The sequence below is a fragment of the Monomorium pharaonis genome, chromosome 10, assembly GCF_013373865.1.
Source record: "Monomorium pharaonis isolate MP-MQ-018 chromosome 10, ASM1337386v2, whole genome shotgun sequence".
In the NCBI taxonomy this organism is placed as follows: Eukaryota; Metazoa; Arthropoda; class Insecta; order Hymenoptera; family Formicidae; genus Monomorium; species Monomorium pharaonis.
In genome coordinates, this window is record NC_050476.1 from 13,155,934 (window position 1) to 13,166,559 (window position 10,626).

General features: G+C 33.6%; 1 long non-coding RNA gene across 1 annotated transcript; it reads left to right on the forward strand.

Moving 5' to 3' along the window:
• Positions 1-387: 387 nt before the first annotated feature.
• Positions 388-9,787, forward strand: LOC118647765. The gene is made up of 3 exons (XR_004964909.1): positions 388-1,574; positions 1,835-6,934; positions 9,248-9,787. It is a non-coding gene; the product is annotated as an uncharacterized LOC118647765 (long non-coding RNA).
• Positions 9,788-10,626: the final 839 nt, after the last annotated feature.

Sequence of the window (10,626 nt, forward strand, 5' to 3'; positions counted from 1 at the left end):
TCCCGCACCCACCCCGTCGGTACGATGTTCTGAGAAGTTGTAACTCATGTGGTAAGTTCGTGTGCATTTGGTCCGTGCGCATTTGATCCGTGCGCATTTGGTCTGTGCCCATTTGTTACTGTGTCCGTTTGTTACTGTGTCCGTTTATTACCGTGTCCGTTTATTACTGTGTCCATTTATTACTGTGTCCGTTTGTTACTGTGTCCGTTTGTTACTGTGTCCGTTTGGTCTGTGCGCATTTGGTCTGTGTCCGTTTCGCACTGTGTCCGTTTGTTACTGTGTCGGTTTGGTCTATGTCCGTTTGTTACTGTGTCCGTTCCACATAACCTGCTGTGTCCGTTTATTACTGTGCGCATCTGAGACGCGCCCAATAAAAACATATTGCGATACAAAAATTACTGTCTTCCTGCCGGTAAAACAGACGTCAGGCACACGTTTCGGGTTACACGACATTTTCCCGAAAACTAGATGAGAAAATGTTGGTACTAACCAAATTCTCTAGGCAATACAGTTTCAATTTCTACAGGTTAGTAACACTGTTAGAGTAGTAAATTCAAGGTTTGCAGAGTCGGTTTTGACGTATGCGTGCGTATGTGTCAAACAATAAATATTATATAAATGATTTATGACATTTGATTTAATAAATGAATAAAAATTACATAAATAACTAAAAATATAGTGCATAAAGATGAACAAGGTGAACAAATGTTTTATAGTATATTTATATATGAGAAAACAAATTATTATATTTATAATGTATTAATGTATTATATATTATTATATGTATTATATTATATTATATTGTATTTATATTATATTATACTATATTATATTAATTTTCAGTTTCTTTAATGTGCCTTTATAAACACCATGCATGATTGAATTTTCGTTCTTCGCCTTGGATTCATTCAGATTTCAATGAAATAAAATTAATAGAAACATAAAGAAAGAAGATGGAAAGAAATAAAGGAGAATAGACAAATATATCAGATAAGTAGCTAATATCTTTATAGAATAAAAAATTGTGTATCCTATGTGTTTTTTGTAATCATAGAGGAACTAGCTAATTCATTTCTTGAATTAATTTTTTGTTTCAGCTTCCCAGTCAATCATTTGCTTGTAGAATGTTGACAGCCGGAGAACAATCTCCTGCAGAGTGAAACTACCAAATTCTAAGCCTCCTACGTTCTCGAGTGTACCAAAATTGTAAGCAAAAAAGTTGAAATCACATTGTAGCATTAAGTAAATTTATCATTAACAGTGCAACAACAGATTGATACAACAAGCTGAGAGTAGGCTTGTCAAAATTGTTTGTACTACGAAGCATATGTGCTGTTTGTACCAGCAATGTACTCACATTGTTTACACTAGAGATACTGTTGCGTTTATCATTAATATGTCATCAACGCTTTCGACAAACCTGCTCATTGTTCATTATCACTTTGTTATATGTATAGTCTGCTGATCGATGTATACCTTTTATCTTTCAGCAAGCAGAACATGTGTTATCCACATTGGTCTTTGCAAGAATGGGGATTTGGAGTAGCAATGGAATGCTTGTCAAAGATTATTTTGTAAGTAAATTTACACTATTTGAAGTAAAATAAATTATCGTAAATGGAAAACCCATTAAGACCATAATAAATGAAAAAGTTACAAGTCTAGGAACAATAATTAAAAAAAAAATAGTAGTAGTATTAAAATGTTTATTTACTTATAATTGTTATTTCCCTACTAATTCGAATAATTTATACAAGATTAATAAAAGATCCAAATCTTTGTTATCTTCAATTTGACTCCAAATTTCTAATATTTTATTTTCTTTTTCTTTTAGGCTATTTCGTTTTGTTCGTGCCCAAAATTGTGGATGCCTCATGAAGCTCCGAATACGTTTCTGGTGCTCAGAAAGGTAAACTGTAAATAATATTGCATTTTAAAAATAATTAATATGGTATGGAAAAAATGTTTGCAAAATGAGGCATTTAATATACCTAAAAATTCAACAATTGTCGTGTGTTTTTTCAGATTTAACCGAATTTCTCGGTTGTGTCTCTCAGAAATATAATTAGTCCTGTGTACTTTTTGAAATACGCAGAAGGAATCGGGCTTAAAGTTATTCAGCCACGTTTCTTGATAATAATGAAAAAAGGATTCCAAAAACGTGCAATTATGGAATATAATTGTAGATATTAATTTAAAGCCTTCTTTTATCAATGTATGTGGTAAATAAGTCAAAGATATCAACAGTTTTGTAGCACCCCACCCCACATCATCTTTTAGTATACCATATTTTTCAGCATTATGCACTAATGCCTGTGATAAGAAATAAACACGATTAAAATTGACATGCATTTTATGCTAATTAAGTGTAATGTTATTTTTCCTAATTACCTGACTGTAATGAAATAAACGGCCCATAATTTTAGCGCTAGGAAAAACTATTCGTAAAGCTTTCCTTTCAGCTTTCTCAAAATCAGATATCACTGTATCAGGTTCTATTTTTAAAATATTTGTAACTTTTTTTAATACAGCAATATAATTTTTTGCGGTGCGACCTTCCATTATGGCGTAGACTATTGGAAATGTCTAAAAAATTTCAAAGCATTTATATTTAATAATATATTTATATAGAATATAGAGTGCCCGTTGTGATTAAAGGAACTAATTATTTTAATAATGAACTAAATTGTTTTGCTTACTCTATTATTGTGTCTAATGATAATTGTCCACAATTGGCAATTAATATTTTTTAGCTGGCGAACAGTAGCGAATGTTCCATCTACAAAAACTGTTAGTTTATTGTTTTGCTCATTTAGAATTTTATCTGACAAACTTTTGTCAATAAAAATAATTGCTTTCGTCGTATTATCTTCAACAACTAATTCTACAATGAATAAACCTTTTTCTGTTATAATCTTTTAATTAACTCTCACTCTGATGATGATTACTTACTGCTTACTTTGTATTTGCGTTCGATTTACTAATTACTTCAAGTATAAACTAATGTTAAAAGTTAAATATTGCGGTTTATTCATTATTCCTTATGCATTTGTTTGTCGTTATGATTTTTTTCTAGTTAGTATTTTTCCCGATTGTCATTTTGCAGTCAAACCAAGATACTGTGTGTTGACACTGTGTTTATTATATTGCGTGTTGAAAATTAGAGTATTTGTCGCGTGCATTTGTTAATATGGCAGAAAAAACAAAATATAATTTTTCGAGAATACAAGAAACAAAAGTGGAATATCAGGGATATCATTTCCATCTGAATAAATCGAACGCAGATACGAAGTAAGTGGAAATCATCATCAGAGTGAGAGAATCTTTAATTAAAAGATAACATAGAAAAATTGAAAGAGTAGCTTGTAATTTAATAATTTTTTATTTGTATATTGTGGCACCATACTGTGGTACTTCTTTTTTTAAGCTTTATTTATTTACTTATAAGAAATAATTGAATGTTCATTCTTTATATAGTTCTACAAAAATTGATAACATTTTTTTAATTCTTTTACACAATCAGTACAGAAGAACATTAAATTTTTGCGGTGCGATCTTCCATTAGGAAGGTCGCACCGCAAAAAATTATATTGCTGTATTAAAAAAAGTTACAAATATTTTAAAAATAGAACCTGATACAGTGATATCTGATTTTGAGAAAGCTGAAAGGAAAGCTTTACGAATAGTTTTTCCTAGCGCTAAAATTATGGGCCGTTTATTTCATTACAGTCAGGTAATTAGGAAAAATAACATTACACTTAATTAGCATAAAATGCATGTCAATTTTAATCGTGTTTATTTCTTATCACAGGCATTAGTGCATAATGCTGAAAAATATGGTATACTAAAAGATGATGTGGGGTGGGGTGCTACAAAACTGTTGATATCTTTGACTTATTTACCACATACATTGATAAAAGAAGGCTTTAAATTAATATCTACAATTATATTCCATAATTGCACGTTTTTGGAATCCTTTTTTCATTATTATCAAGAAACGTGGCTGAATAACTTTAAGCCCGATTCCTTCTGCGTATTTCAAAAAGTACACAGGACTAATTATATTTCTGAGAGACACAACCGAGAAATTCGGTTAAATCTGAAAAAACACACGACAATTGTTGAATTTTTAGGTATATTAAATGCCTCATTTTGCAAACATTTTTTCCATACCATATTAATTATTTTTAAAATGCAATATTATTTACAGTTTACCTTTCTGAGCACCAGAAACGTATTCGGAGCTTCATGAGGCATCCACAATTTTGGGCACGAACAAAACGAAATAGCCTAAAAGAAAAAGAAAATAAAATATTAGAAATTTGGAGTCAAATTGAAGATAACAAAGATTTGGATCTTTTATTAATCTTGTATAAATTATTCGAATTAGTAGGGAAATTATAAGTGTTCGAGACAATAACAATTATTTTAAAGTTTTGACATTGTCCTTTTATTTGCTCTGTTTTATCCGCGAGTAGTGAGGGCTCCTGACAGCCATCGAGCTTTTGATAGTTCATTTCTTCGATGCACCGAGTCGCGCGGCGCTGTCACTAGCTCCTCACACGCGCGATTTTCGTTTGCTATCAGCACCGGTAACTATGCATCTCGGTCGCTATGCAAATAAACATGCCCAAAAAAGGGCACGTCCAAATCCATGCCCAAATAAGTCTCGATATCGGTTCCCTACCGCCCCTTTTCTCGCCTCCGATCGTAATTGTTTTACGATGCATAATTCTTCAGTCTCTCGCAGCCCGGCACCGACATCAGATCGTCCAACAGATCTCTCCCGTCTTCCGCCGATCCTAGCTGCGAAGATTCACTTCCGCTCTTCCCTATCATTCGCGCCGTGATAGTGCGAGTGCATTATTAATTAATCCGCTCCGACCATGCAATTCTTAATTTTAATATCCGCGTGAATGTTGTAAGTGTGTTACGTTCGTGCGCAGGTGACCGTATCTTTCCCGCGAACGTCCTCTGCCTCGCGCACAAGATCTCCGTCGGATCGCGCGCAAGATTTCCGGATTTGCGAGGACCTCGATCTCGAGGCTCTGCAAGATTTCCGCGTCGATTAGGCAGCGCAATATCAGGGCGTATCAAGATATCCGACACAGTGTAAAAGATACGGTTCGCCCCTCGCTTCGAGCGTTCGTTTGTGGAATAAAGAAATTAAGTGTGAGTGATATCTATGCCTCCTCCTTATTCCTATCACCTCCCGTGAACCTCCCGCATTCCTGACCACTCACTTCGCGTCTCTATCGGGACGGATCCCGGCAATTCTCCCCGTGCGATCGCGTTTACTCTACGCACGCGCGAACAATAAGTAAATAAACATTTTAATACTACTACTATTCTTTTTTTAATTATTGTTCCTAGACTTGTAACTTTTTTATTTATTATGGTCTTAATGGGTTTCCATTTACGATAATTTATTTTACTTCAAATAGTGTAAATTTACTTACAAAATAATCTTTGACAAGCATTCCATTGCTACTCCAAATACCCATTCTTGCAAAGACCAATGTGGATAACACATGTTCTGCTTGCTGAAAGATAAAAGGTATACATCGATCAGCAGACTATACATATAACAAAGTGACAATGAACAATGAGCAGGTTTGTCGAAAGCGTTGATGACATATTAATGATAAACGCAACAGTATCTCTAGTGTAAACAATGTGAGTACATTGCTGGTACAAACAGCACATATGCTTCGTAGTACAAACAATTTTGACAAGCCTACTCTCAGCTTGTTGTATCAATCTGTTGTTGCACTGTTAATGATAAATTTACTTAATGCTACAATGTGATTTCAACTTTTTTGCTTACAATTTTGGTACACTCGAGAACGTAGGAGGCTTAGAATTTGGTAGTTTCACTCTGCAGGAGATTGTTCTCCGGCTGTCAACATTCTACAAGCAAATGATTGACTGGGAAGCTGAAACAAAAAATTAATTCAAGAAATGAATTGGCTAGTTCCTCTATGATTACAAAAAACACATAGGATACACAATTTTTTATTCTATAAAGATATTAGCTACTTATCTGATATATTTGTCTATTCTCCTTTATTTCTTTCCATCTTCTTTCTTTATGTTTCTATTAATTTTATTTCATTGAAATCTGAATGATTCCAAGGCGAAGAACGAAAATTCAATCATGCATGGTGTTTATAAAGGCACATTAAAGAAACTGAAAATTAATATAATATAGTATAATATAATATAAATACAATATAATATAATATAATACATATAATAATATATAATACATTAATACATTATAAATATAATAATTTGTTTTCTCATATATAAATATACTATAAAACATTTGTTCACCTTGTTCATCTTTATGCACTATATTTTTAGTTATTTATATAATTTTTATTCATTTATTAAATCAAATGTCATAAATCATTTATATAATATTTATTGTTTGACACATACGCGCGCATACGTCAAAACCGACTCTGCAAACCTTGAATTTACTACTCTAACAGTGTTACTAACCTGTAGAAATTGAAACGGTATTGCCTAGAGAATTTGGTTAGTACCAACATTTTCTCATCTAGTTTTCGGGAAAATGTCGTGTAACCACGTTTCCAGCATCCCCTTAAATTTACATTATAAAAAGGCTACTTTATATGAATAATTATTTGTTCTAATGTTGTTTAGTAGTTGTCGTTTGTTTTATACTTATATTGGTTGGCATCCAATTATGGCCAGATTTTATTGATATTATTCTAACTACAAATGAGTCTCGATCACGCCGCCTGCAAAGCTTAACTGAACACTTTATTGATCAAGAAAGATATTACTATATACAGCAATTCCATATAAATGCAACTTTATGCATAGGATTCACCGCATCGATATCAACAGGATCAATGCTTTTGACATGTGGTCAACATGCATGTGGAATGTTTAAAATTGCTAGGTAAGAAACTGTGATTATTCAAATATACAATAATGGTTAGCTGAATTTAAAAGAGGATGAATCTCAGTGAACTTTTTGTCAACAGTAGTATACACAGGCTTAAAAAGTGCGGCGGAAAAAATTTCTATGAAAATGTAAAAATATTTACAAAAAGTAAAAATTTGTAAAAGCTTTAATATTTTATAAAAATATCAAATTTTTTGTAGAAGTTCTAAAAAAATAACTACAAATTACAATTCTTTTAAATAAAAGGTGTGTTGCAAATAGGATTTTTTAGAAATATATAATTTTATAATTATTAAATTAAAAAGTTTAGAAACTGTAAAAACATTTAAAATTTTATTATTTAAAATTGTTGTGATGCACTCACACCAGAAATGTCGCAAGCAATAAAGGTGTCAAGTGACACCTCGCGCATGTAACACCGCTCCGCTTACATACCGAGCGTCGCACCGGGCAATGCACCCGGTTGCCTAATAAATAACACCCAAAATCTCCTGATGGAGATGCAATTGCTGACTAAGCAAGTGCACTGACCGCAGGCCAGTGACCGCGAAAGTACCCTCCTCGGTTATACGCCAAAAATCGGTATAAATAAACGCCGCTGTAAAGGTAACGAACGAGCTTACTTGCTGTACGACCGCGCGTGATCGTATTCCCGCCTTTCGAATCCCCTTCGATAGGCGAGATAGTTTGAGTGGGATGATAGTGTGGGAAACTTTTTGATTTAAATTAAAAAACAGTAATTAGGGCGAACCCAAGGAGGAAAATCCGAGCCTGCAAGTGCGAGCCCGGCAAAAACCCCCTTTTGAAGTTTATTCGAAGAACTATTACATTGAGCTCAGTACACAAAAAAAACGACGAAGATATTATAAATCAGAGGTGCGAGCGTTACTTTCGAAGATGCGCTAAATCACGTCGAGAGATTCATGGCGCGAGTCGGACCACGAGGATCGCGACGCAAATGGGGAAGTTTGATTTCCGGAAGTCGGATCACGAGGATCGCGACGCAAATGGGGAAGTTCGATCCCCGGAAGTCGGATCACGAGGATCGCGACGCAAATAGGAGGCTCGGCTCCCTCGCGAACCGGCTGTCGACCGGCCGCACGTGAAGAGTGTATTGAGAAGGACTCGAATCTCGCGTGGAACGTAAAGGCACGGCTACGTAGCCTAAGTCCGCACAGACACGTTTTCTTAGAAATAAATTCGCACTCGAATCACTGTCACTAAATGCTCGAAGAAAGCTGTCGCTTGATCGATGGCTCGGAAGAGAGTGAGAACTCGTGGCCGGCCGGTCCACAAGCCCCCGTCTCCCCGCCGCAGCGCCGCCGGTGACGCTCGGGAAAAATCGGATGCGCTACGAAGAGAGGACTCATCCGCGAATGATTGCCGATCGACGTCTCTTCGATCGGCAAATCCCGGGCGAGTCCGCGCTCGCTCAATGTCATTGGTTTTGGCTGTGTTCCAACGGAACACTTGCATACTATACAGTATACAGCAACGTTTGTCGCTCGACATTACACCTTTTGTACGGGTTTATTGATTAACAAATTAGTGTAACTCAGTTAAAAGAATATATATCGTTTTAAAGCCACAATCGGCGTTATCTCTATGGAACCTGACCCGAGGAGTTACGGCAGCAATTCCCAATATCGTGTCTCTTAATACGGGGCACAACAAAATATTTATTTACTTATATAATATTAGATTTATTTACAAATATTTGTAGAAATGTACTAAATTTTACATTTTGTTTAAACTACAGAACTTTGAGTTTTTTCTATTTTTAGTTTTGCATAAAATATTACAAATTCCACATAAAATAACAAGATTGTTTGGTTTCTGTAAATAATTCTAAAAACTATTTTCTTTGAAACTCATATAATAAAAATTTGTGGTTTTCTGTAAATATTTGAATGTACTTTTCTAGAGAATATTAAAATTTTTTTTAAATAAGTACAAAATTTTACAGCTTTCTATAACTTAACATCGTTCAAAAAAGCTACAGAATTTTATTTTTTTATATTTTTTAAATAATATCTCAGCTAACCTTAAATATTCCTGAGATATTCCATTTGTATCCTAAAACTGCCGTATGTTTGCAATGCGAGAAGAATGTTCACAGAATCACCAAATGTCCCCTAAAATATTTGGAATGGTGTATGAACATTACATATACGTACGATAATGACATTCATAGAACATATGATGGGACATATTTAGAATATTCGAGAAATACTGCTACGAATAAAAAACTTCTGTTTTCGAGACAGCGACATTTTTAGATATTCATTGCTATTAAATTATTTGCAGTTATCGTATCAAGAAGGCAATAGTAATTTACATTCAAAGTATTAATTTTAAAAACAAAAAATTGGTTTATAACAATTTTATTTACGGTGTACATATTCATCGAAAGGCAATAATGTAAGTATTTACATTCTCTAATACAATGTCTCTATATATATTATATATGTAATAACAATTTATTTTTTGAAGGTTTTCCGAATATATAATATCTAACTTTGAGATGTCATTTATGTTTTTAATAATACTTGGTGTATTTAGTTTAAGTCTTAATATTTTCCAAGTAAGTTTTATTTATAAGTCCATATTTAATAAATATGTGTCACATGTTTATGGTGTTTTATATGTGTTTAATAATCTTTATATTTTGAATAATTTTGACAACTTAGATTAAAAATTTTTGTGACATTTATAAAAGAAAAATTTTAATGTTAATTTTGTAATTTTATTAGTGACTAATTTGGTCTGGTCTACGGCGCAAGGTACCTTTTTTGTGGGCCTGTGTTATTATTATAGATACTACGTTGCTTAAAAAAGAAATTTCTAACTTATATCAGTTATTGTAAAAAATAATATTATATACCTTGATAGTCGATTAAAAAAATACTCACATAAAATGTTGAAAGATCCAAATTGGAACCCTGGCCTGATTTAATTCGTAATAACCACACTAGTGCAAATTTACACTGCCCAAAACTTCTTCCCAGCTAGCAAAATGACGCAAACTTTGCGCGAAGTTTGCCGCAAACTCGAGCAAACCTTTGCAGCAAAATTACGACAAGGTGTGTCCGCATTAAGCTTAGCTTTTGCTGGCAAGGCTTGTTGTAAATAGTATGACGCATATTTTATGCAAATAACAGGGTAAAATTTTCTAGTAAAGCATAACAACAAATTTGAAACAAGAACAAGGTAAACCTTGCTGTACACAATATAATAGCAAATTTGTGGCAAGAATAGAGCAAACCTTGCTGTACACAACATGATAGCAAATTTGTGGCAAAAACAAGGCAAACCTTGCCATGCACAATATGATAGCAAATTTGTGGCAAGAACAGGACAAATCTTGTCGAAATTAAGATCAACAAAAATTAAATATTGGACTAATTAGTCCAATATCATATGTGAATGGTGCAATCGTACTTGGTTCTCTGTTCTCGACAATCTCGACGAGCTTCTTTTATTAATTCAGTAGGTAAATCTTTTTCACGAGAAATACGCCATCTCGAGACAGATAGTAAAGTCACCCAGAAATAAAGTTTAAAATCCGATAATGCAATCCTGTTATTTGCATAAAATGTACGTCATACTATTTGCAACAAGCCTTGCCAGCAAAAACTAAGCTGTTTACGGACACACCTTGTCGCAATTTTGTTGCAAAAGTGTGC